The sequence below is a fragment of the Eubalaena glacialis genome, chromosome 13 (genome assembly GCF_028564815.1).
Source record: "Eubalaena glacialis isolate mEubGla1 chromosome 13, mEubGla1.1.hap2.+ XY, whole genome shotgun sequence".
Lineage (NCBI taxonomy): Eukaryota > Metazoa > Chordata > Mammalia > Artiodactyla > Balaenidae > Eubalaena > Eubalaena glacialis.
The window spans coordinates 7340130-7366223 of NC_083728.1; positions in this window are offsets into that span (position 1 = coordinate 7340130).

Genomic DNA, 26094 nt, shown 5'->3' on the forward strand with positions numbered 1-26094 from the left:
AGGAGATACGGGGATGTATGTATACATATAGCTGATTCACTTTGTGATACAGCAGAAACTAACACGACATTGTAAAACAATTATACGCCAATAAAGATGTCCAAAAAAAACCCCCAAACCACGTCATTAATCAACCATTGATACCTTGTGCTGGCGAGAATGTAGCAAAGCAGACACTCTCATACATCGCTGGTGGGAGTGAAAGTTGGTGAAGTGCTTGAGGAGAGCAGTGTCTATCCAAAACTAAACACTATATACGCTTTGATAAAGATTATCTTCTCTAGGAGGTTATTTAAGAAATTCTCATACATGTGGACGGAGAGACATGTTCAAGTGCGTCCATTATAATAGTGGAGAAAAATCTAAATGTCCCTCTTCTGTTCCTTCATTCCTTTGTTATTTGAGCACAACTAAAATAGTGCAGATTATGGAAATTCAGGCTGGAAGAGACACACAATGACCCTGACGTCAGGGAGCATACCTTCCTGTGAGGTGTCAGATTAACAGCCAACCGATGCACAAACAAATATGTATCACAATGTCAAAAAGTGAATAAGGCCATGGAGACGTTATTTATGATTCTTTATGGAATGCTATTAAGCCATTACAAAAGAATGACATATCATATCGTATGATATGTCATATCAGACATATACCAATGACTGACATGAAAAATTATCAAAAAATTTTCAGTTCTTTGCATGAAAAGAAATTGCACTGCAATACAGTGTGAGTCGTAAGATCACAACCATGTAACAGTATGTGTCTGTGGGCATATATATGGCTCTAATTGTACAGAAAACATCTGAAAGCGTGTGCATCTGAATAGATAGTAGCTATATCTAGGGTGAGTGTCTAAGCGCCAGGCGAGGGCAAGTGTGCATATGTGGGGTGAGGTGGGGCAGTGCGAACAAGGGGGGGTTTAATACTTTATTCTGCATCACTGCGTCTTCCACACTGAGACTATGTTCCCATTCTACTTCTGTGTTTAAAAAGAAGAAACCTACAACAACTAATCAATGCTTCTCTAAAGCTGATAAGGGAATAGGGCAATGGAGAAAGGTACTCTCCTGCCCTGATGCTAGGACTGTAAATCTGTCTAACCTTTCTAGAAGGCAATATCGACAGCTTTAAAAAGCTCAGCTTTTTGAAGCAGCAGTTTCACATCAGGAAAAGCCTAGAGAAGTCACCCATGATGTGCAAAAGAAATTTAAATAGAAGAATGTCTGTTTCAGGTTTGCTTACAGAAATTTAAAAAATGATATCCAACACTAGGGAAATGACTAAATAAATTATGGCAATTCCCACATGATAAAATAGTACACAATTCAAAATCTTCTTTTAGTGACTATGAACATATAAATGCTCACAATATGGCAATTTGTGGGAAAAATAGTAGAAAACAAAAACTGACCACATAGCATAATCCAATGTTGTAATAAAAATCATCTATGTATCTACCTATGCATTTATGCATCTATGTATGTATGTATGTATCTATCTATCCGTTAATCCATCCATTTACCTAACAAAAAACTGGAATGAAAACCAAAATTTTAAAAGTGATAGTATTACTGTATAATTGTGTTTTTTAAGTTAATTTTGTAAAACTTTCCATGTGTCTGCAATGCAGAGGTATTACTTTTATGAACACACACACACACACGCATAGCGATACTAGTTATCTTACTACAAATATCAAACACAAAGAGAACCCATGTGTGGCAGCCGTTACCATCATCTCTTCTCCTTTTCGGGGTGCCAACTCAAAAGGTTATCAATCCTGAGGAAAATGTACTACTATGACAGTTACTATGAATTAGGTTGAACCATATGAAATTGTTCTGTTTGTAGGTAAAAATATTGGAAATTTTATATGGTTCAACATATTAGCTATAGGGTATTCTGTAATCTAAATGGAATTAGTCAGCCTCTTCAGACTCTCATTCTTTATTGCAAAGAGTCATTCTTTCTGGGAGACTTTGAGATGATGGTGGTAATGTGCTTTGTCTTTGTGAGATGAGGGGTTTCGGCAATCACACGGAGAAGGGCCCCAAGCTTGGTATTTTTACTGTACTGTCACTGCTGTAAAATTCTTAATAATTTTTGAACAGTGGGCCACATGTTTTCATTTGCACTGAGCCCCACCAATTCTATAGTGCTCCTAGATGGGAACATTCTTGAGACCAGTGGCCTGTGATTTCAAGTATGCATATAAAGAAGATAGTATTTTTGGAAACCCTAAGGGAGCAGTCAAATAAAATTGCTCTCATTTTCTAAGCTATAAACCTAGGCACATTAACACCAGCCTCTGTGTCATTGGGAACATCTCAGGGGATGCAGTCGGTGTCCATGTGGTGTCCATGCGAGATGCAGGGAGAGGAGTGTAGACTCTGAGTTACTAATACTAGTCATCACTTGAAGAGCCACTGTTCAACAGCCTTGTGTCTCAGGAGAGAGGATCAAGGAGATGGGCTGATTGGGAGGGGATGAGAAGGGGGAACCTTGCTATCCTGGACAAGGCAGAACTTGGTAGAACTAGTAGGAAATATCTACAATTATGGTGGCAGTGGATGAATCACATAGTAAAGACCTTTTTTTTCTTTTTTCTTTTTTTTACAATATGTGACCGTTCTGAGATTGATTCTTTCATTCAATAACTATTTCACAAGCATCTATTATTTGCCAGGCACCCTGCTGGGTACCGGCTGTACACTGTTGAACACGATAGGTTTCTGCCTTCAGGAAACTGTGCATGTTCATGAAGGAACACTCAGCAAACAGAACACAACAGGGGAGCAGGATGGTATTGCACTGGGGTCATGTTTTTCCTGATAGAAATATAATGCCATTAATATGAATGGTTTCGTGAAGAATTTTGAGTTTTGCTGGTCCAGCACCTAAGTCAGTCTTCAATAAATGCTTGGAGCGGGGAGTGACGGGTAGGTTCTGATTTGATTTCTTTCAAAAATTGGTTTTGAAACTTAGGGAAAGGATTCCCTCATCAAGTGTCTGAGCAAGCGGGTCTCAGTGATGATATATTGATATCTGGTATGTTGAAGTTAGTTTTGAGATGTATTACCAATAATTAGTAACTGATATAGAGTACCAAAGGTTTTTTAAATCATTTTAAACATATAGTCAATCATACTGCAAGTAAAATAATGATTTGCATCATGATACCTAGGCAAGGAAAGACTGGACTTACAACCAGAGAGCTGGAAATTGTCATGAAACTTACATCCAATTTTATCTCTGCCTCAGCTCACTGCATTACTGATATGGTGCTTTAATTTGTCTGAAGTTTCTTTTTTTCCAAATGGATACGTCTATGAGAGTTAGTAGGTTGCTTAATATTTATTTTGTGACTGGTAAAGCTTCATCTTGAAACCATTGTTTTTGCTTTAGTTTGTAAACAATTATCAATATAAAAGCTCCCATCAAGAAGCATTCATTTCCAGTTTTACTTACAGGCAGTATAAATTTTAAAATTAGGGAGATCAAGCAAATCCATACAATGTTACCTGTCCGGCCTGAACTGAGACAGTCCACGTGTAAGATAATTACGGGTGGGGCTGTGGTGAATTTCCGGATGTGTGCCAGATTTGAAACAATTCATAAAGAAAGTTGTGTGCAGAAAAGAAATAACTTCTGGTCACTAGTGGCTCACCATCTCTTTACTTAAATGCCACCGTCATCTATCCTGCTTTCAGTGCTTTCTCTTCTGTTGATATGGTTCTCATCATTGGATTTCTTTTAAAGCTTACTTTTTCCTAAAATATTTATGTACATCAACCGTAATACATAACCGGTAATCTATATCAGAGGAATCTTTAGCCCTGTTACGGCAAAAGACTTGGAGGACATAAGGTAGAATTTTCCAGAAGGTAAGTGAGCCTAAGTTCACAGACGTTTCAATGACTCTTCAGTCTTCTTGAGCCTAGTCATCTCAAGGATTCAGCCTGATGTTTCCATTGGTGAAAACTTTTGATTGCCAGTGACAGACATTCTTATTCTAATTGACTTAAGCAGAAAAGAGAAAATCAGTTTTTAGTATATGTAATGAAAACATCCCAAATTAGATTTGGTTTTTAGGGAGCAAACAATGTTTGGGGGGCCAGGTCTCTCCAGTTTTGTCTGTGCTCCCTTCCGTGTTGATTTCATGCTAAGGTTCTACTAATGGCAAGACAGATTCCCAGAAGCCCTTAACCTACATGATTACAACTTTAAGCCCAGTGGAGAAGAATGTGTGCTTCTATTTCAATATTTTTCTCAGTAACTTGTGCCTGAATCCCTGACTCAGGCTCTGCTTCTGTGGAATCCAACCTAAGAGAGCAAGGAAGGAAAAAACCCCAAACTGTGTCTGGGAGAGCAGGTTCTCACTGTATGATCTCAGATAGTAGAGGACAATGGTTTCAATTTTTTGAATGCTCAGACCGATTGATAGATAAGGATTTCAGATTAATTCCTGCTGATTCCTGTCAAAACAAAGAAAACCTATAGAGCTTACTATTATTATTACACTATTATTTTACTCTTTTTTCTTTTTCTTTTCCTTTTTCTTTTTTCTTGGATGAAGACTCAAATCAAATTCACATGGCTATTTGTAAGACACTTACAATGTCAAAACATCCAAGCCCCTGCTTGGCTGACATTGGGATTCAATATTTTGGGGAAAGTGGAGGTCTGGATTTTAGGGACTCTGTAACTGCTCTTTGTTTTAAATGGGTCAGAGGTACTTTGGGTGCAAGCCTAAGGGTTAGTTCATGCTGTGTCCTTTGATATGACTCTACTAAAAAAAGACCAGAGTGAGTAGAAATGTTATGACTCAAAAGAATTCATCTAAATTTCACGTATTTTGGAGGTGATCTCTGTGAAGCTTTCTGGCTCTCTGATTTCACATTCCAAAGACCAGGAATGAAAGAGGAAGGGTTATAATTTAAGGCCACAGTATAAACACAGTTGATTGCAGAGAACAATAAATTGCCATTGGAAATCAATACATTATTTTGCAAAACTTGTCTGGGGAGAATCATTCCATCTTCACAGACACAGTGAATGTTTGCTAGATTTATAGTTGTTTGCTGGGGGTTTATACAGCGTCATATTTCCAATGGAATCCATAAGGAAAGGAAGCTTGTTTATTCAGTCTCCCTTTAGGGAGTACAAACTGCAGAGGGGTCTCAGAGAAGAGGCATTGAGAGCTATAAAGGAGCGAGCTTTTCCTCGTGCAATTAATTGGCCAATTAAAGAAAAGATTCCTGGGATAGTTCATTTAACTGTTCACTTTTTAATGCTTTACTTTGCACATAGGGGCCCAAATTAGATAAGTTTATTTTATTAATGCAGATAATATTAAACATTTAGGCAGTCTTGCTATATGATGCGTAGTTGTATATATTTAAAGGGAAAATGTAACATGTATCAGGACATTGAAAATATAAAATATGTTGATTGTAGTCACAGAATGTACCAAACCCTAAATTATAGTTTACACAGAGCAGGAAAGTGGAATTTGAAGAGTTTGGATTCAGGCACCAACAGTTTGAAGGAGGCATCTACTAAACATTGAATTTTTTTCCCCTAAAATCCTTACTTAAAGGTATTGAGAACTTTAGATACATAGTAAAATCTGATTTAGTTGCAATTCTCTAATATGGAGTTCATAATGATGTGATTTAGCTAGACTAACATTGGCTTGTGCCTTCTATTCAAAGAAAATTAGTTTTGCTGTGTAAAAGGATCTTGCCAGGGAGCATCTTATCTATTTATTAAAGTACTTGACAGCATGGAAATTGCATTTCATTGAAATTGTTTTATAATTTAGCTGGACCCCAATTACTACAAAATTGTGATGTTTGACTATACTTCACTTTATGCCACAAGAACATCTAGTTCAGAGTTTAAATATAATATTCTTTTCTAATAAAATATTTTTATAAAGTTAGATCTTTTCCTCCTTTAAAGATCCTTCTTTTAATTTTTATACCATAAATAATAATGGAATATCATCATTGTGTAATAAAACATTCATCTTCTGGATAAACCACTCTGCTCTTATTATTTGTGTCCTGAAATAGAGTCATTTTATGAATTGAAATCATAAACTGTCTTAGCTCTAAGTATAAATTAAGCAGAGCCAATAAAATGTTAGCTGGCTATTTTCAACCAATACCATGAAGAAGCTTAGACGTTTCCAAAGTCCCATGTTAGACAAAATAATCAATGTCCAAGAGTCTTGTGTCAGGTGAATGCATAGCAAGGTGATTTCTAAGACAGATTTGAATAAAAACAAAAACATTCAAAGGGTAACTTTCCTGACCGAGACTATCTCCCCAATCTGAATGCACAAAGCAGTGAGAACTGCTCCATCTGTAACTATCTCCATCCAGAGCATGAGACCCCACTTTCAGGACAGGTGTCAGGGAAAACGGGGATTTTCTCATTATCCCAGGGACCTTGTCTGACCTAGCGTGACTTCTAATGAATAACCTAATGAGGCCTCTGAAACAATCCAGTCTCTAAGATCAGTCCAAGAAGATGCTTAGTCTCTGCGTGACCCACTTCTGGCAAGTCCAGTCTCTAGAGCCAGAGAGTAGTTAGGGGAGGTTAAAGGGAAAAGTGCTTTATATTCTGTTTCTATTAAAAATGACCACGCATGTAAGGTGCACTGATTTTAATCAGACTCCCACACGTTATGAGGACTTTGGAAACCCTAGCAAGTTCCAAAAGCTGTAAGTTTCCATTAGACACAGTATAACCTAGGGCCACCATCTCAGAAAATATACTCACAATATTTAACAGTCCACAAATTCTTCTATTTATCTGCATCTCCCCCTTCAGCTTGAAATTACTGATCTGTAAGATAAGGGAACATTTGGTCACTCATTCACCAAATACTTATTGTTCTACATCAGTCATTGTGGGTAGGCATTGGAGATAGATATAGAAATTAATGTGACAGGCAAAATTCTTGTTGTCGGAGACCTTATATTCCTGGGTGGGAGTGTACGGCAACAACAGACAAGTCTTTCAAAGAAAAGTTAAGAGCTATAAGTACTATAACAAACAAAGCAGGGTGAGGTGTTACCGTGAAGTGGTTGACATAGCAGCTGTTTTAGTTAAGAAATCAGAAGGCCTTTTTTTGTGTTTTAATATTCCACCTTTCAAAGTGTTTCATCAAAAGGCAGATATATTTTTGTAAAGTGGTGGTATAAGTCAGTGTTCTCCAGAGAATCAGAACCCATAGGATCTAGACGTAGATATAGATATATAGTAATAGATATAGATATAAATGTAGATATAAGAGGAGATTTATGATAGCAATTGGCTCATGTGGTTATGGAGGCTAAGTTGTTCCACAATCTGCTGTCTGCAAGCTGGAGAACCAGGAAAGTCAGTGGGTATAATTCAGTCCAAGTCCGAAGTCCTGAGAGACAGTGGGCTACTGGTTTAAGTCTTGGGGTCTGAAGGTCCGAGAACAGGAGCTTCCATGTCGAAGGACAGGAAAAGATGGGCATTCCAGCTCAAGGAGAGAGAGAGAATTCGCCCTTCCCTCACCTTTCTGTTCCATTCAGGCACCCGATGGATTGGGTAATGCTGCGCACGTTGGTGAGACTGGTTCTTTGCTCCATCTACCAGATCAAATGCTAATCATTTCCAGGCACACACTCACAGACACACCCAGAGATAACGTTTTTCCAACTGTCTGGGCATCCCTTAGGGCAGTCAAGTTGACACTTAAAATGAACCATTACAATGGTATCAGAGTTCATCTTTATTTCAGCTTGTTAATGATATCAATGTCCTGCATATGTGTGTATAAATGTTGGATATTTATGGTAATTTGGAAGACTCATGGGTTTGAAGTCTGAATTTGTACAGTTTCGCTGTTCCCTTTGAAAAAGAATATGTCTCATCAGTTACATGTTAGAAGGGGAAGAATAGGTGCCTGACTTTGTAGTCAGACCTGTGGCATGGAGTCCTTCTGTGAGAGGTGGGGTACCCACGGCACACACATTAACTATTGGAGGCTCCTATCTCCTTAAATCAGCAGAATTCTTATTGATTTCAAAGGTGTTCTATGAAGATAAGGTTGCATACTGACTGATAGATCAGAGCCTAAGAGATTCCACATCAGCAGTCTTTCTCTTTAAATATGCACTTTTAACTTGCAAGTCTTTCAAACAATACGGTTGTCAATAATTTAGTAAATAATCTCCAATGTCCTAAAACTTATAGCACTTTGGGTTTGCAGTCTGGTAATGTTTTACATCCTAGATGCTACTACAAATCAAAAATCTTTATTATAGAGCCAAGTACTTACACAGAGCTCTCCTAGAAAAGGGGGAAAAAGGACAAATGCTTGTAGATAAATATTTGCACAATAAAAATGTTTTAATGAGAAAATCTTGCTGCAACAAGGATAGAATGGGTGCCCAACTTGGAACACGAAATCGAGTAACTGTCATCTCATTTGCCTGGTTTTTGATGAGATCTTCAAGTCTAGTTTGACCACAGTTAGATGAGACCTGAAAGTGGGGGAAATGGGTTCTGCTTATTACTCAGAATAGTGCCTTGCACTTAAGAGATGCTTAATGAGCCTGTGTTAAATTGCTACCTCCCCGATTTATGGGGGACACATGGTGTAGTCCTGAAAACAAGTGTTATTCTTCCAAGCGGGAGGAATTCACAAACATCCTGCTTTAACTATAGCTCATGTGTGTCGGGAATTATTAGCAAAATACATGGACATGCATGGAATATTGGTGCTGTTATTGGTGCTGTTATTTCTTATAACAGTGGTTCTTAACTCTATCCAAACCAATGTCAATTTTTATAACAAATATTTCATACTGTATCTTTTACTCTTATGAAGTAAAGTAAAATTCATAGGTAATATGACCTACTTACCATATAATTTTAAAATATAATGTCCTAATCATAATATAAATGAGAAATAAGAGAAAACTACTGTGATTTATAGCAATAATAATATAATGTGTATTTTAATACAGGAACATTTAGTCCTGACCATGCTAGAAGGCAAAATGTAGTTGTCAAATGTTTGCACTTAGATATAAAATTGCCTATTTATACATATCTACACAACTAATGGAGGTATATTGTGTTGGTTGTTGCATCTGGAAAATGCTGAGGTTTTCCAAAACGATGAATGAATGATCAGTAAAGTTATGAACCACAGTAAAAGCTTATATCAATTTACACAGACATTGTGCTTCTGGAAAATTGAGTGGTTAAAACTGTGAAAAAGATATCAGATTTGCATGTGAAGGGTGTTACATTCTAGGCTCATAATATGAATGACGTAATATTAAAATATTATGTCCATTGCTACCTACATGGACATCCATGGGGACATTTCAAAGTCACTCAGAATACAAGAGCATCCTTTGTTCTTTGATACAGAGATGTCCAGTATCCCTGGACCCCATTTTCCAAATCATGGTCATGGCTACCCCATCCCCCATTCATTGTGACAACCATAGGAAAAGTCCCTTCATATTTCCAAAATGTTCCCTATGAGGCCATACTATGCCCACTGAGACCCACTGAATTATGTCACGAAGGCAAGACAGTGATTGTGAATCTCTCCTCTGGCTTATCATGTGATATCTTTTTGTCACTCTTTCCCAAGTTCCTGGTAATTTTTGAGATAGTAACACCACATGGCACTCTTGCCACCACTGACAATTGGTTGATGGCATAGTTTTCCTGTTCCCTAGTCATTTAAAATGGAAATGAATGGAAATAAAATGAACCCAGTATGTTTAAAAGTAGTTCTGGTTTACATTACTATATGACTGGAGAAAAATTATTGCTACACGGAGGGAACGATTAATCACATGGAAGACAAAGACAAATAAAAAGCAGGACTTTTTTCGTCTTTAAATATGAAGAAGAAAATGTAACAGTAATGGAAATATGCAAAAAGGAGAAAAAGACAAATGATTGTTGGGTTCAACTAGTTTTGAATGTCTCAAAGCATTGAGACATGGGAGCATAAATATAGTTTTGATAATTGTAATACTTCAGATTTTAAGCAAAGCTCAGAAAAAGTGGCTGGTAGGTTAAATTACTTCTATCCTTGGATGTTTGGGTTGTAATGTTAAGGATTTTAAGTAATTGGCTCATAAACTCAATTGACCATTAAACTGCAATTGACTAAAATATTAAAGCCATTTGGTGGGGGGGAAGCCTGAATTACAATTAACGGAGTGATTCGATTAAATTTCACAAATGCCTATTGAAGATCTAGCACATGTCAAACTCTGGGAAGAACTAGGATTTATTAACCACTTACTCGAAGCTACATATATGGTTTTCTACAGTTTTCTCAGTGACTCTCTACATGAGTATTTTATCCCCACTTTATAGATTAGAGCACTGGGGTTCAGCAAAGCTCAGAGAATGAATCCTAGAACCTAGAATTTGCATGTCCATCTATTTCATCCTTAGGGAGGAGGGTATATCATCCAGCTATTAGGTCCTAAGCTAGGAAAGGTGCATGCTCTATTTCCTTTATTCTTCAAAGAACCAAATGATAAAGGTGGCGGCTATTTCTCTAATTTTAAAGCTGAGTCAATGAAGGCTCAGAAAGTTAAGTGATTTGGTTCAGATCACACCACGAATGAACAGTGTAAGTCAGACATAAGGTTGGATTGATGTGAATTCAAAGGACTTGTTCTTTCCATCGTGGTCCCCTATGCTTCGTAGCACCATCTCACTTTTTTGTTTCTCTACTTGACATTATTCTTTACATTTTACTCTTGTGTGATCCTCATTAATTACAAAGATTGAAGCATAATTTTTTTTGTAATGTTAGAAAACACTTGAATTAGCTAAATTATCTAATTCCCCAAAGAAATCTTGGAAAATGTGTGTCATGGAAAAAGAGTACCGTGGGGAGCATGGAAAGCAGCGCCCTCCCCTGTTCATACTTGCTCATTATTGGCAAATTAAGGTTTCCGAGAAGGATCATAGTAAATACATGGTTTAACTTGGTTAATGTAGTTAACAAACTCATTGGTTTTTCCCAAACTTATTTGACCAGCGAATCCTATTCCCCACTAACGTCTGTTAAAATCCTCAGGATGTAATGTCTCATCGAAGACATTTGGGAACGAAAAAGATTGTCTAATTAGTTTTTGAGAGGCAAGGTAGTCTTTCACATAGTTTATCTGCCTTTTGCAAAACTGAAGGGAGTCCAAGCTTCGGCCTCTGCTTTGGGCACCTCCCTCTGTTCTCTGTTTTTGAAAGCCCTGGCCTAGACTTCATTCACAATCTTTTCTAGTCAACATTGATTTGTGAGTATTCAGAAATAGGGTACGGATAGTATTCAAGAATTCAGGTGGCCCAAAAGACACCCAAATGGGATGCATGTTCCATTTGAGTGAGAAATGCAGTGATCTTTAATGTCAGATAAAAGCCAAGGATTATCATTCATTTTTGTTAAGCAAAAATACAACGTGAGAAGAATATCATCTTTAATTATTTCATTTCGTCCCAAGGATAGATTCAAGTGATGCAAATCCAAAAAAAAAAAAAGTTCACTTGGGTGAGATTAAAATCTTTTGGCTTACACGTGCTAAGAAAATCCTGATTTCACCATATAATATAGAGCGTTCTATTCTGTATCTTCACAGTACCTTCATAATTGATCCTGAGAAGGCTGTTGCCTGCGAACCTTCTCTCTTTCTCTCTTTCTCTCTGTGGCCTGGATCTGCAATCTATACAAGCTTCCTGTGCTACACCTAAGAATTCTTCCATTTGACAGCTGTGGTTAACAGGCTTTATTTTTAAACTGAAGAAGTTAGCATACAAAAGAGATTTCAGAAATTTCTGACCACCTAATGAATGACACTGGGATCCCAGAAAGGTTATTGATGAAAAAGTTGCCGCTGATTAGATATTTGAATACAGAATTTTAACTGAACCTTATACTCTTCTTTATTTGAAGGTGTAAGGGGTGAATGCAATATTAGGATACAAGGAGCTTATATCTGACAGAAAGTAATAAATAATAAATGTGAAAGAACTTGAAAGTGAATTTGCATTTATAAGGGCTATTCAATGTGATGAGCCATTATTATCATTCTTATTATGAGAAGCCCACATTTCCAATTTTGGGATTTATATGTTTTCAATAACTAATTTTTTTTCTTTCAGAATCTACACAGCATAGGTACAATATAATGAGGAGGCATTTGAAAACTTCCCATGGAAGGAAGCTGTTTCATATGATAGTTACAAAACTTCACAAGCCTTTAACTACAATCAAACTAGTAACACACACACACACACACACTTTTAACTTTCCCCTCTTCAATATCTTAAGTTTGTTCAACAGACGCTTAACGACTGCATGTCCTGTGAGCTGGAGATACTCATATGACTGAACACATACTTTTAAACAATTAATATTAAACGGATCCATTGCGTAAGTAACACAGACTTATTTAAGAAAATCTGGATAACTGAAAAATTATGAAGGAGTGAATCATCCATAATCCCTTTCCTTGAAGATAGGTCCTGGCAAGATGCTGGTGGGCCTCCTCCTGACTTTGGTTCATCTGTATCACTCGCCTCACTTTGTATTTTGTGTGAAACAGGATCATATTATGTGTACTGTTTTATAGCCTTTCTTTTTCTTCACTTAATATTGTTAACATTTCTCCAAACCAATGAATATCCTTCTACAACAGAATTTTGAACAAGCACTTATTAATTCATCATATGGCTATGCCATATTTTACTTAACCTAATGCAGTTGTTCAAGAGGGGCATTCACGGCTTCTTTGCTATGGTAAAAAACACCTGTAATGATTTCCCAAGTGAATACATATTTGAGCACATTTCTAGTTCCATAGGATACATTTTTAGCAGTGCCATTTCTAGATCAAAATGAGTGAACATTTTGAGAGGTTTAATACAGATGAGTAATTTGCCCAAATAGGTCGTACCAACAACCCCTTTGTTATTTGATTTCATGCTATCTTGTCCTTCTCCTGGGCAGCATTGATCACAGTTGCAAATGAATACTTAATTTTCTGCTTTGTGTTCATGTTTTCCACCAGAATGTAAGTCCTATGAGGACAGGGGATGTCTGCCTTGGACACTGCTATATCTTCAGCACCTGTAACTGTGCCTGGCATGAAGAAGTCACTCAATAGATGTTTGAAAAATGAAAGGAGGAAGGGGGGAAAATGAGCCAAGTGGGAGGGAAGGAAGAAGAAATTGGAAGTGAAGGGAGAAAGGACGGAAAGATAGAATCACTCTGGCTCAGTGTTTTTAGTTTGTAAATTAAGGGGGTGTGGTTAACAGCTAATTCTTGAGCTCTTTTCTATCTAACAATTTTTAGCCTTGGAAGTTATAAATAATATAAATAGAATCTGTCCAGGTCAGTGAAAATGGCTTTCAGAAATGAGAAGGATTTAATGTCAGAGAACAGGTAGAAATGTGTAGCTTAATGGCTGATTGCACAAGCCCGAGTGTGACACAGGTTACTTCCTGGTGGGGAAACCAAGTACCACTTTGTAGTGTTAAAACATGGGAAATCCTGGGCTTTCCTCCAGCACAAGGGACATGAAGGGAGGGAGGTTGGCAGTGGCCTGGGGAGATGAGTGAAAAAAATAACAAGTAGACAAGTATTTGCATTTATGCTGCAAACACAGATTGGCAAAGCATTAAAGAAAATAAATATCTTCCCTCCAGTGATTGCTGGAGAGGATATGGAGGAGAGCCTTTAAAGTGAGCAGGTGAAGAAATATTGGTACAGGTAAGAAGGACCTACTGGTTTAAAGGTTGGAACTCAGATTCTTAAACTAACGTGTATTTACTGGGTTGAAGACCATTCAACTTAGAAAAAGGAAATTGTTTTCTTTTTTATTATGTAACTTATTTCACAGCCTCTCTTTCATTTCCCCACTTGTCTTTCTAAAATAAAAAAAAAAATACCTTTTTTTTTTTTTCGGTCGAGAGAAAAGGATCTGGCCCCTTTCAGTGGAATTTGGAGCTAATTTGAGTGTCAACTACGGTTAACTAAATTGACATGGGAGAAAAACTGATCATTAGTTTGGGAACACCCAGGAGGGTACAGGGTACATCAGCGTGGAAGAACTGTGCATTTGGCTGGTGCACAGTAAATATTAAATATTAATGAAACAAATTCCATTGTTTTCAACTTTGGGGAGGGGAAGCTGTGCTCAGGGACTATTGTTTCAAATCCCTTAACTAAAATTAGTGTTTTAAAAAATACTGTTCCTCTCTGAAATGATGGAAATTTAAATTCTCCCTGTTAGGTTTATGCTGGATTTAGGAAATGCAGAGGTGATACTTCAGGAGAGGAGATTAAGATTAGTAGGAAAAAAAATCAAACAGAGGGTATTTAAATACCATGCTACAAATGAGTAATATATTCAGTCTTGTAAGAAGGCTTTCAAGATCTAAAGGAATAAGCAGAACTGTGGATAAAAAGGAATTTAAAGAGGGGGGAGGCGCTTTGGAGACTTCAATGATTAAAGGGTACCATTCATAGTCATAACAACATGAGGTAAATAGCTTATACTCTGTGCTGGCTCTTAGATGAATTCATTCAATATTTCCCATTTCTTTAAGAGGATGTAGGAAAGCCATTTACTGTGTATTGAGCAGGAGATGCTGTGTTGCAAAATGAGGCTCTTAACACTGCAGTTCTAGGAAGGGAGGGCTCTCTGTCAATGTGATGCTTTATCTAACTTTGTTTTCCCACCTGCATCTAAATTCTGGATCCCTCCAGGGAAACCTTTCAGGTTTCTGCTAGGGGCTATTCACGCTGTGAGATGTTAACTAAGGTATAGAGAGTTAGGGCTCCAGGAAGTTTCATAATGCTCCTGGTCATTTGATGGGGGAGAAAGAGAGGGGAGAGGGATGCAGAGCATGCAAAGTTACAACGGGGCTTCTTTCCACAGGTTTTTTTTTTTTTTTTTAACATCTTTATTGGAGTATAATTGCTTTACAATGGTGTGTTGGTTTCTGCTTTATAACAAAGTGAATCAGCTATATATATACATATATCCCCATATCTCCTCCCTCTTGCGTCTCCCTCCCACCCTCCCTATCCCGCCCCTCTAGGTGGTCACAAAGCACTGAGCTGATCTCCCTGTGCTATGCGGCTGCTTCCCACTAAGTATCTATTTTACATTTGGTAGTATATATAAGTCCATGCCACTCTCTCACTTCGTCCCAGCTTACCCTTCCCCCTCCCCGTTTTTGAGTTAGGTAGTTGAGCTTAAACTTCAGCTCTGTCTTTCGTTGGTCAGCTCTACGCAAGTAACCAAAGTTATTCCCCACCAGAGAATATTTGTGCATTACAGATTGAGTTCAGAATTAAAAATAATTCTGTATGCAGTGACCTTTCTAGAGCCTGACACATTATAAACATTTAGGAAATGGTAGTTTAAAGCCAAAATAACAGTAATAGAATAGTGGCTGCTTAACTATCAATTATCATATGATTTGGCATTCTAAGAAATGTAACGTTTAATTTTTGTTATGTTAAACAAGGAAGTGGACAATAGTAGAAAGAATCCTGTATTGAAGTGAGAAGGCTGGGTTTATCACATAACCTTAGGCAAGTCATTAAACCCTCTGGGCCTTGGTGTTACTGTATTAGTTTCTTGTTGCTGCTATAACAAATGGCCACAAACTTAGTGTCTAAAAACAACATACATTTGTTGTCTTACAGTTCTGTCATTCAGAAGTCTGACACAGGTCTCCGTAGGCTAAAATCAAGATGTTGGCAAGCCTGCGTTTCTTCTGGAGGCTCCAGGGGAGAATCCACTTCTTTTCCTTTTCCAGCTTCTAGAGACAGCCCACATTCCTTGGCTCCTAACTCTTCTCCATCTTCAAAGCCAGCAACTGCTGGTTGAATCCTTTCCCATCACTTTACTCTGACCTCGTCTTCTGCCTTCCTCTTCCACTTTTAAGGACCCATGTGATTATGTTAGGCCTACCTGGATAATCTGGGATCATCTCTCCATCTCAAGGTCAACTGATTAGCCACCTTAATTCTGTCTGCAACTTTCATTGTCCCTTGCCATATACGGTTAATATATTCACATGTTCTGGGAATTAGGACATGGATATTTTGGGGTGGCTATTATTCTGCCTACCACATTTATATCTATTAAATGGAAATAATAGCTAATATAGTAGAATTTATTTTAAATGAAAACATATAAATTTCCATTCATTTGCTAATCATATTTAGGACACGGACTTTTTCTTTGAGTATTTGAGTCCTGCATCTTTCTTATGTAAACCATACCCTTAACACATATTGATAGTTCTCAGTTTCTTTTTTTAATTAAGAGGAAATTAAAAGGAATACGTTGTGAAGCAATGTATGTAGACTATTTTTAGATATTTTAATGATGTTTTCATTTTATATGATTTTTTCCCCTCAAGCCTAGTTCAATTTCCTTTCCAGTTTCCAAATATTTCAACTTAATTTTCATTGAAAAATTAGTTTTCACTAATATTCACCAATTTATGTAGCATATGTATGCTTTCAATAGCAGGAACAGATAGCATAAACAATTACAATTGATCTGGTTTGCATAGAATTTACCCATTGGAAGCACAGGTGTGCAGGCAAACAAGAGATCCAGAGACTAGTAAGCATCAGTCACAGTGTTTTACTGAAGCAATGGAGATTGTAAAGTTAGTTAAGCGGAGATTGATTAAAGAGCTTCTACTATAATGGAATCTAATGTTATTGAATGCTTATTGTACACCAGACACCACATGTATGTTTACCTGCATTATATCTTTAAATTTTTATTACAACCCTTTGAGGAAAGTTGAACCTGATAAGAGAAGTAATTTCCCCAAAGCCAAGTAACTAGTAGGAATAAAGTTAGGATTTGAAGTTACATAGTCAGACTCTAGTTAATCACACAATCCTACTCCCAGTCTGTCATACAGTTCCCACAGGGCTGCATGAAGGATTAAAGGAGGGAAGGATTAAAGGTGAAAATGCCTGGAGCACCCAAGGCTTTGTCGTGGTTGGTGTTTAATCGTATTTGGCTGATTCAAATCTAAAGATTTAGCTTAATAGTTGTCAACCAAAAACAATCGCTCAATTGTGGAGTATAGGCTATAGGTGAAGTCCTGTGCCTGGAAGTGTTAAGATTTTTTTAAAAAGATAGAATAGATACACGACATATAATAATAGCTACCATTTATTGAGCACTTATTCCGTGCCAGGCACTGTGTCAAGCTCTTAGCATGTGTTATCTCATTCAGTCCAATGCCCACAACCCTATGAAGTTGACACTATTATTATCCCATTTTACAGTTAAGAATACTAAGCAAAAGGAATTAAATTGTTTGCTTTAGGTCAGAGAGATGGCAGATGGTAAAGCTCTGGAGGGATTTGATGAGGTTTATCAGATTCTAAACTTCAATTCTTGGAAATCTTTTTCTGAGGAGAAGGGTAGGTAGGATAATACAATAAAGAAAGAAGCGACAAAACTTAGCTCATTTTAGAATGTCAAATTGGTTCATTTCCCACAAGTTATCTTTTTGTTTCTGTTTTGTTACTATCTCCTCCAAAAGGCTACACATCTGTAGACACAGAAATAATCTGAGTCATTAAAAGCCTATTGAGAGCAAACAGATAACAGGATGCATGCATGTTTTGTAGGTTTATTGTTTATGTTAAAATCTTAGAATTAGTAACTACCTGAATGTAACAGCAATTATGATAGCCATGTTTAGATGAATACTGTTTGGGTAAAATACTGAGTCCCTAAATTCTTGGCCGGTTACCTACAGTCTTCCCATTTTTGAAGAAGGATGCAAAATGGAATGCTCTGGGGAAAATGTACAGTCCACATCTTTACAGAGAAATTCTGACCCTGGAGTGTGAGGCTGAGCCATGATGACTCTTCTGGCTACACTGGCCAAAGGCCATCCTGAAAAACAGGTGGACCAGACATTTTTGCTCTGTTCCCTAGGCTAGGTCTATAACCTAATCGAGGCTGTCAGTGGTTTCTATCTTGGCTCTCTTGAGCCTTCATGGTTCCATGGACCTCTGAACCACACCACCACCCAAGAGCCCTTGCAAAATGGAAACAGAACAAGTAGACTGGATTCTCACCTCTACTCTCTAGTCAGTCTGAGTAGCTCTGTCTTTATCTGGTGTGTTTATTTAAACTCGGGATTCCATTTTGTTTGATTAAAGAGTTCTGAGGCTTTTTTTTCACTCTCTTTCTTCCCTGCTCTAGGTCATGATGCTCTGAAGAGAGAGACAAAAAAAGATGAAGCAAGCAGAGGAAGCAGGTAAGGAGAAGTGTTTACCCTTAAGGGCTTTCCTGCTCTGCCGAAATCAACATCTCCTGATCGTGTGACCCATTTGGCCTTTGTCCAAGGATGTGTTGGCTCTCTGCTTTCTCATTTACATCACACTTCTCTCTCTTTTTACTGTAGAATATAAGCTCCAGAAGCAGGGCCATTGTCTAACTTCAGTGCTATAGCTCCCATTTCCAGAACAGCGTCTGGTTTTTGGTACGCACTTATATGTTTGTTTGAGTGAATGAAAAAAATGTGGATGTATAAATTAATGAATGAAGATTCATTGGGGTGAAGCAGACTTGACAAAGGAGGGAAAAGTAGGGCAAAGAATGGCGACATTTTAACATAATAAAAGTGAAATGAGTGACACAGGAGGAGGGAACTTTCTCCTTTGGTCCTATCATGATTTTCAAGGTCACTATTAAGATCATGTCAACTTGAAAAAGTGGACAATTCTCTTCTCCTTTCAACATGTCACCACTGGATCCAGTTTAAATGAGACTGTCTAGTTCCCAGTGTCGCATGGCCGAAATCTCTCAGAGTTGAAGGGGCAGAGTTCATATCCCCTCACAGTAATTTTCTAGCTATGGGATTTGGGGGCAGATCACCTAAACCCATCTGTGTAATGAGGTTCGTAATGCTTTTGCCTCCTATTGTGAAATCAGAAAGTTAAGTCTCCTTTTTGAGAAGGGAAATGTGAAAGAGATCTCTATTTCTATCTTCCCCCATCTCCGTTTCCTGTCTCTTCTGGCCCAGTCTTGATGAAAGGAATCGTAAGTTAGGCAAGGGATTTTGCAAAGAATGGAAACAATCCTAAGGACCTAAAAATACCTTTTTATTCAGGTGCCATGATGTGCAGCATTTTTCTCTATAAACAAGACAGGGAAGGATACAGAATATTTAAAACTCATGAATGAAATACGGGGCAATGGTTCCAGGTAAAATTAGATTTGATTATGATTGGTTCTTTTTTGCAAGTTAGATAATCTCCCCATGTTTTCTCAGATTCAGTGGAAAGAAGACAAACCTTTTTGGAACCATCAAACTCTTAGACTATACAGACTTTCTTAACTTTAACGTAGGACTCCAACCTTTATCCCCAAGACTTGTGTTAACTCCACAATTACAATTTTAGAGAAAATGTATCATAAAACACTGTTGTAGGGAAAGTGTTCATAAAGTTTGTCTTATCACTTGTATTAATTGTAAATAGACTTACAAATTCCTCCTCCCTACTAACCCCTTTTAAAAAATCTGTAGTGAAGGAAAAATCAGTTCAGCTTGTGTTTAAAAAGTGACTAATGTGTCATCAGAAACCCAATAATTGCCAGAGCCTCTTGGTCTCGGTTACCTTACAGGCTTTCATTTGGTGTGAAACCCAAATGAAATAATGGCTTCCAAAACTCTTTTAAATCTGTAAGCCGAGAAATACATCTAAGGCATTGAGTAATGCTGTAGTTGGAATGAGCTTGGGGCAAGCACTAACATCCATCATCCAAGGTCTTTGGAATAAACCAAGGCACTTTTCACTTATCATTTCATTGTCTCCTTATAACAACCATTAGAGATTAAGCCTTTTAGATGCCCTTACTAATAGGGAGATTATGACCTAAACTCCTACCTCATGCGAAGTTCAAAATAATCCGTAAGAAAACATGCATGAATGAATGTCCTACAAATTTCTGTGTTCCCCCATAATTATTATTTAGACTTTTTAACATTACAAATTAATGCCCCCCCCCCCAGACTAATGCCTCTGCCTTTGCTGGTGCCCCAACCATGTACTTGATTTGCCTACTGGTGATGCCAGCCCTGGATTTATGTCGTCTTCTACATGGTGTAAATTAAGTAGTAAAATCCATCCTTGACTCGTTTTTAATCACCTTAATCCAACATTTTTTTTCAAAAGAGTTTGGGCGTGTTCTAAGATTGATTTTTTTTTTTCTGGTTCTGAGTTTGGCTAAGTGAACCATTAAAGAAAGAAACAAATGGAACCACATAACAAACGAAGATGCGCCTCAGGCAGCAGCACACGTCTCTTCAACTCCCGTCTGCCGACCTCAGGTTTCTGGGGCGAAATGCGGCAGAATGCGGGTGTGCGCCATCCTTTTTTTCTCTCCCTGAAGATCCATGTCCTTCCTATTTAAAGGCCTGACGTCAGGACCCACCGCCCAAAGGCGGCCAGAACACGCGTGCAGTTCTGATGGCGGGGTCCCTCGTGCACAGACCTCACCTGGGGGGCATGTTCCCTTGATGTATTTTTCTTTCCTTCTCCTACACCTGTCCTCAGGTGGGCCTGTGCACACAGCCTGTGTATGCAGCCCCCGCCTGGCAGTGAGTAGTGATGACAGGGGCTGGAGCATTATTTTCAGGAAGACTTAGGGAAAAAGAAGCCCCGACGTTTCTGTGGGGTAATAAAGAACCTGGTAAGGGTGCTGTTTCTGGAGCACAGGTGCAGCTTGTGCTTTCAAGCCTCGTCTTGAATTTATTCAGCACCTGCACTTGCAAAGCAATCAATGTTTCTCTCAAGTCTGAGCTGGACGTACTGGGAGATGTGGTGTTTCCCTCTCTGTGAAATGAGGCTGCTGGACTTTCACCTCTGGAGGTGTCCTCCAGCTCTGACACCTGTAAGATTCACATTCCTGGCAAATCCCTCACCCTTTTCCCCTCGGCGTCTGGAAAGATGTGCTCACTGCTGTTGACCTGGATACGTGGCTCCAAACGGCAGTCGGGGTCATCTTTTAAGATGCAGGTTAAAGGATGTTATTTCCAAGCTCCTGCGATTCCAATGGCTTCCCAGTATGGTTGGCAGAGAAGCTAGCATCTCACCCGTGTGCACAACCGGACCTGGTCCCAGCTCACCTCTGGGACCTCATCTCTGCTCCTTCTCCCCAAGCTCGGCGGGCTTCTTGCCCGTTTAACAAGCTGACATGTTCCAGGCCAAGACCCTTGCCCTTGTTTTTCTCTGCGTGCAGATCACTTCTTTCTAATACTTCCCCAGCCAGATCCTTCTCTACCGTTCAAGCATCACCTCCAGTATCACCTCCAGAGGGAGGCTTCTCTGATTCCCTTGACCTAACAGAACCCAAGGAGGCATCCTCTCCCATCAGCCCTTTTTATTTTCGTCATGACCGTTAACGGAAGCTGAAATTTATCTCATTTATTTGTTGTTTGTCTATTTTCCCTACAAGAGCATATAGTAATGGATGGAGGTCTTGTCTCATTTGTTTCTGTATCCCTCACAGCTGGAAAAGAGTACAGTGGGTGTCCAATAATATGTGTGAAATGAATATATAACAACAAAACAACATGGCAGCTTATACTTAACTTACTGCATGTCAGGTGCTGTTCTAGGTGTTTTTATATTGACTAGTTGAATTCTGATACTGGCTTAATGACATGGATACAATTATAACCCCCCATTAATAGCCTAGGGAATTGAGGAACGGAGGGGATGAGTAATTTGCCAAATGATGTGACCGAATGAACCCTGGCTTTGTGCTTTCTGGGTGGAGCTTAAAATATCATCTACAGACATCTTTGAAGAATGTGATCTGGAAACTTGGAGCTTTTACTGTGTCGTGACTGTCCCCACTAAAGTGAGAAAGCTTACAATTCCTTTGTCAGCTAATTAACAAAGCTTATTTAGGAAGTAAGCATTTAAAAAGAAAAATTTCTCTACATCTCTTTTGCCGCTGGAGAATCAGAGCAGGCGTTATACAAGGACACAGCCCTGGGTCATCTAGTAAAGCACCTGAGACTCTCAGGGACGGAAAGAGTTTTCTTTTTCTTTTCATTTTTTTAGTCATACCCTTAAACCCTGAACAATTAAGAAAATCCCCTCAATATGTTCAGATTAACAAAGCAAATATTTTACAAGCTGATCTTCTTTCTTGAGTATTAGAATAAGCAATTCAGAGCAACTGAATGAATCCTACTGGCTTTATTGAAATATTAAAACCTGTAAATAATTTATGGAGAGACTCACAGAAGATATGAAATCTTCAGAACATTACATATATAAATTATATACACTGTATGATTCAAGAAGTTTAATGTCTTAGAAAATATCCACCCCGTCCTCCCATGTTCAGCCCACCCTTAATAGAATTTGGAGGGAGAGAGGTTAAAATGAATATGGAGAAAGGAGATTAGGATTCTAGACTACTGGGTTTTGCAAAGAGCAAAACCATCTGTTGTCCTCAAATCAGCCAGACATGTTACTTGGGAAAACATATGCATGTTTATGAGAGGCCGTATTACAAGTGTTACTGCTGTGATAAAAATACTCAAGCTAGGTTGGGGCCTATTCCCTCCCCCTACCCCAACCCCATGCATTTCATGCATTTCCTTTGTAACAACTGTAACACTTGGAATTCCTCCTATAATGCTTTCATCCCCTCTAGACCTGAAGCTCAAAGAGGACACTGCCTGGCTCACTGGCTGTGTCCCAGGAGCCAAAGCTGTGTGATTTGGGGCTCATCACTCAACCTCTCTGTGCCCCAGGATTCTCATCTGTAAATTGGAGATAGTAAAAGTAGTTAACCCCTAGGGTTATTGTGAGGAATACATATGTCAATGCAAGTAACACACTTAGAAGAGTGCAGACTTCCAGAGTAAGAACCAAAGTTTTCGTTATCATTTTCAATAGAATGTAGGTTACTCAGGAGAAGGGACTTCATATATTTTGTCCACTGATGATTCCCTAGTGCCTAGAATAAGGCCTTGGACATAACTGGCACCTAGTTAATAATTCTTAAACAAATTAATTACTAAATTAATATTTTAGATCCTTAATAATTAGATTTAAAATTTTTTTAATTTATTTTATTTTATTTATTTTTTGGCTGCGTTGGGTCTTCGTTGCTGCATGCGGGCTTTCTCTAGTTGCGGCGAGTGGGGGCTACTCTTCCTTGCAGTGCGCTGGCTTCTCATTGTGGTGGCTTCTCTTGTTGCGGAGCACGGGCTCTAGGTGCATGGGCTTCAGTAGTTGTGGCTCGTGGGCTCAGTAGTTGTGGCACACGGGCTTAGTTGCTCTGCGGCATGTGGGATCTTCCTGGACCAGGGCTCGAACCCGTGTCCCCTGCATTGGCAGGCGGATTCTTAACCACTGTGCCACCAGGGAAGCCCAATAATTAGATTTTAATGTTGGGCTGCAGTATGGTTAAACAGTACACATACACACACACGCACCCCTTTATTTTCATGATTTTCAGTATAAACTTTTGATTAATTACTTTGGCCAGCTATTGGGAGGACAGCCAAATAGCACGGGATATCCCCCCACCACTGGACATCTGGGAAGGTGGATTGTTTGCCTTCAGCTCTCAGCTGTCTTTGAACTCCGCCTCTGGCCAGTTCCCCACATGTTTCCTTATGCTCTGGATCAAAGCCATAGCTTGCTTTAATTTTGCAAAGGGGCAGTGCAACTTATCATCACAAGCATTGCAACAGGGAAGTAAATAGCCCCTCACCTTAAATGCCAATTTATTGTTTCCACTCTGTCACACTTGATTACAATACAGAGTTTTCCTGCAAGGCTGAAATTAGCTTTTCATTTTGACTGACTGCCATCCAGGTCTGAAAAATAGCAGCTCGTCCGTTTCAATATTTACACCTCCATTCAGAAGAGGTTTACATTATGGCCAATTAGGACTTAATTGTTAGCCATAACTCAAACATTTGCTGGCTGTCAGCAGAGTAAAAGCCATCATTCTCTTTTTACCCTCCTGACCTCCACAACCCTTAGACCCTTGCAACAAAGAGTGGAGGAATTTCTTTCCCTTAAGATGGGCTTGGCTGAGAATGTAATAGTCCTTTCAGCTCTCAGCTTCAGAAAGTGGCTGGAGGCAAGCGTTAATCGTCCAGTTTAATGGAAGATGGTTAAGCCCGCTTGTTAGGCATCTGTTGTTTTCACCTCCCTAATCTGCTGCGTTTCCCAGTATTCTCGCAGCAGAAATCTGATTTGGTGTTGGAGACATTCTCTGTGGCTTGGATGATTGCACTATCCTAGCTGGGCTTCCAGCTTCTACCACTGGCCCCTACAGCATATTCTCCACACTGCGATGCGGAGTGAGTCTTTTAAAAATATGTCAGATCACGCGATTCCTCTGTTGCAAAGCCCGCGACGCCTGCCTGTCTCAAGCAGGATTAAGGCCAGGGTCTGTGCGATGGCTCTCAGGGCCCTCCATCCCCACACCGTTCCCACACGACATCCCCTCACTCTTTCCTCATACACGTTGGACATTTTATATATTTATTTGTATGTTGTCTTTCTCCTTCTCAAAGATGTAAATTCCAGGAAGGCAGGGACATGTTTATGTTTATTTATGTAGCCCAGCGTCACTATTGTTTTCCTCTTAACTTCCTGTTTATCTCAAGTCTGCCACTGTCTGCAGGTCCCTGGGCCCCATTGCTGCCCCCGGGCTTCCCCGTGCCTCTCATCAACCTCCCCCTTCTCGTGATGCCTCAGGTGGCAAAATAATCTATCCTTTATTATTATCCTCCCAAATCCTTCTGTCTCCTTTGGTGCATATCGTAGTGAACTAACTCCCTCCGAGGTATGAGAGGACTTTCACGGTGAAAAGTTTTTATTCTATCCAAACGCATATCTGATTGGTGGAATTTTAGGCAACATGTCAAAGTTTTATGTTTGTGGCAGATGCTTGAGAAACTTATGGCATCTTTAAAAAATATTTTAATTTTTTTATTATTGATACTTCAATCAATAATAAATATTATACTGTAATAAAACTTATCCTGTAAATCTTGATTTACAGTGTTATGTTAGTTTCTGGTGTACAGCAAAGTGATTCAGATATATACATATATATATATGTTATATATATATTCTTTTTCATATTCTTTTCCATTATGGTTTATTACAGGTTATTGAATATAGTTCCCTATGCAATACAGTAGGACCTTGTCGTTTATCTATGTATCATAGTTTGTATCTATTAATCCCAAACTCCTAATTTACCCCTCTCCCCCGCCCCCTTTCCCCTGATGAATGGATAAAGAAGATGTGATATATATACAGTGAACTATTACTCAACCATCAAAAGGAATGAAATAATGCCCTTTGCAGCAACATGGGTGGACCTAGAGATTATCATACTAAGTGAAGTAAGTCAGACAGAGAAAGACAAACACCATGTGATGTCACTTATATGTAGAATCTAACATATGACACAAATGGACTTATTTACAAAACAGAAACAGACTCACATAGAGAAAGGGACGTTGATGAACTGATCAATGAGAAAACTCCACAGGAGTGGTCCAGCTCACTGCACCAGGAGGTCTGTGGGCCACGAGATGTTCCACAAGTGACAGGGTCCAGAGAATGTTTCTTTTGGCCGGCCCTGTGTTTAAAACATAAAAGAACCAATATTGAAAAAACAAGAGATTTTGTAGAGAAATCCAATTCCCAGCTTTTCCTGAAAAACTGCACAACCTGGCAAATTTCTCCTGGCCTCACTCTCTGGAGCTGAGGCTCGTCGGGCCCCTTTGGATGAGGCCTGCCTTCCGCCTTCATCTCAGTCTCCAGCAGGACCTCTTTGCTCATTTATATGGACCTGTGGTCACGTGAGTAACCAAGAGTCTTCAAGCCTCCATTTCACGTGTCCCAGACTTGGTTTGCGGCTGAGCTGGAATCTCTTTTCTCAGTCTTAGGAAATGCACCCTAATTCAGTGCTGGCATGAGTGGGTACTCGTATCCCTTCAATAAGCACC